We start from the raw sequence: 2,978 nt of genomic DNA on the forward strand, positions 1-2,978 counted from the left end.
TATTTGGAATATTCAAGCGTGTGGTTCTAGTTACATCTGGTGTAGGCCAAGTCCTTGTACATATACATAATTTGCTGTCAAGTATTTGGTATAAGGTGAACGTCTTTTTCCCTCCAGAAAAAAGCCTGTGTGCGTCCATCACTTTTTCTTCTTGAAGATACGGGGTAAACTCTGTGACGATGGGCTGTCGCCGAAAGCCTAGACTTCAGAAGAGATGCGTGCGGGAAATAATGTTACCTTGACAAGTTATGTGCCACTTGAAAAGAAATAAAATTCTACAATATACACAACAAAGATATTCAAAGAGGAACGAGGGTGGAATGCTGAAACACGTGATTACATTTGCTTATGCATCCTGGAGCAAATGTAGGCATTCAAAAACAGAAGGGGAAGATCTGAAACGTTTCTTTCCTCGGAGGCGGAGAAAGCGCCTGTCTTCTTGTAGTTCCGTTTTGACACTCAAAGAGGGAAGGGGAATGTTTTCCTTGATGGATGAAGGGAGAACACCATAATGTCGCCCAGGATGATGGATGGATGTGCTACAATACAGGACAGCTGTGGTGAGGTGTGGATCATTACATCTACAACGAGATGGAACACGGCAGTCCTCGTGCAACGAAATTTAATCGGGAAGAAAGTATTATGCATACACTTTGTTATCCCTGTTCTGTACTTTTGGTTCATAAATAACATATCAAACCATTTCGTTACAATCAAATTGGTTTCTTTCTAGGTTTCTTGTACTATATCCATCAAAGTCGTCGGAGGAAAGTTAATTAACGCGCATAATGCTTATGCGCCTTTTATCTATTTCAACTATTAAAATACGCCAATAACATGTGTTTACCACTGAAGACTAAGTACTGCGTTTGGTAAGTTGTCAATTTAACCTATATTCAGTCCCACCTATCTCTGGAGCAGGCGAACAAAAACAAGTCACTGCACAAGTAAGTAGTGACGCGAGACGGCTCTACCAGTGAACACGTGAGAGGAAACGGGACTGCGTGGAGGGGGGAAAGCGACTGCAGTTACCAGTTTTCGCAGCAGCGTGTACTGCTTCGCTCTGCCCACGCGATTTCCTCCCCTTTTTCTGACTCTATGCGCCGCTTTGCTCCAGAGATGACTGGGACAGGGTATAGTGAACGTCCTACATGACGTGATATTTAGATATATAAGAAAATATTTTAACTAGAATAGTAAAATTTGTGAGATAGAAACACGATATGCCATGTATAATACAATAAGAATTCAGCCTACGAATTGAATATTCTTATTGTATACAAGTAGTTAATTTCATTTTTTATCAACGCGATGAAATTAACTATATGTTAGCATTCTGCATATATTCTAATATTAAAAGTACTGAAACGTTCCCGAGTGATTGTGGAATGTTTAGGACGTGAAAACACGGATAGACGAAATAAAATATATCCTGTATATAAAAACACAAACGAGGTTTAATAACTTTCAACTTGCGTACAACATGGCGCCCGAGGAATCTGAAACTAACTCTATCGTAATCAACAACAGTCTATCGAACATATTTGTTCTTCTTCTTCGTAGTTACATGATTATACATACTATAATGCTCAATCACAACATTCCTCCAAAGCAGCTCAAAAAAAAAATCAATGAAGTTCAGAATAACATTCGTGACCTGAACAAGAAACTTTAAGGTCACTATAACATTACTGACCTGAACAAGAAAGACATACAAAATACTCCTAAACCAGAAATCATTAGGTAACACTGTAACCATATCGGTCAGGTGGATGTCGAACTCTTGTCGATCTCCTTGGTTGAGGGGTTGAAGTCCTTGATGATCCGGCTGAAAGAGAACTAGTTGGGGTGGCTTCAGTCTCGCTTTCATCTTCCATCTGGGGTGTTGTCATCTCTCCGTAGGCTAGTGTGTCTGTTCTGGGTATCATACGCCGCCGAACCCATCTAGGGTGTACTATCCTCGTAGTACCTTCCTCTAATAGGAACTTGAATAGGATGCTTCCTGCTACCGGACATATTATTACACCTGGAACATGATTTGGAGTTCCGTGGCTTGGTGACTGAATCCACACTGCATCATTCTTTTGATACCTCTTCTTTGAAAAGAATTGTTTATCTTCCTGATGTCTCCCACGATTCGTGAAAGGAGATGAGTTTACATCCCTTTGGGACTTGGCTAAGGTGTCATCCTCCCACCAGAAACGTGGTCTGTACCGCAACACAGAGGCAGAGGGTAAGCTCTCTGCTTCACCAGGACGCGTGTTGTGCAGCACAGCAAGAAGGTTGGCTGTTCCTGTATCTAATTCCAAAGCACTCATGTTTGGTTTGTCGTGTAGGAGTTTACATAAACTATTCTTCACTTTCCACACGTATCTCTCTGCAAGACCATTCCTGGGACTATGGTATGGTGGAGATGTGACATGTGAAATACCGTACTTCTGGCAGAACTGTTAGAATCCTAGTGACGTTATCGGAGACTATAGTTTTAGGTACGCTTAGGTGCGCACATGACTGTATTGATTGAGTTCGTAATTTAAGTCCACTTTATGCACAGTAAAGCTAATTGGGACTTGATCTACAGTAAAGTGGAATCCGAACCCCTATGAGCCTGCACCGGGAATCGAACCCGGGAACCTTTGATTACAAGGCGACGACAATTGTCGCACTGACTAATATAAGGTTTTTCGTGTGTAACTTGTCCACGTTTCTTTAACGTACACGAATCTTGAGAATAGGATGATTCATACCTAACTATATGTTAGCATTCTGCATATATTCTAATATTAAAAGTACACATTATACTTTTTAAAAAACTGAAATACTTGGAATTTATTGTTAATCTTTCAGCAAATTAATTGCTTTTAACACGCGTACAATCATTCAGAAGATGGTAGCTCCAGTTTACGTTTAAATTTTAAAAAAGTGGTCGAGCACAATACTGCATTTCCAATATTTTCAATATGCGAGACTGGAAATTC

The sequence above is a fragment of the Lepisma saccharinum genome, chromosome 1 (assembly GCF_977018435.1).
Source record: "Lepisma saccharinum chromosome 1, izLepSacc3.1, whole genome shotgun sequence".
In the NCBI taxonomy this organism is placed as follows: Eukaryota; Metazoa; Arthropoda; class Insecta; order Zygentoma; family Lepismatidae; genus Lepisma; species Lepisma saccharinum.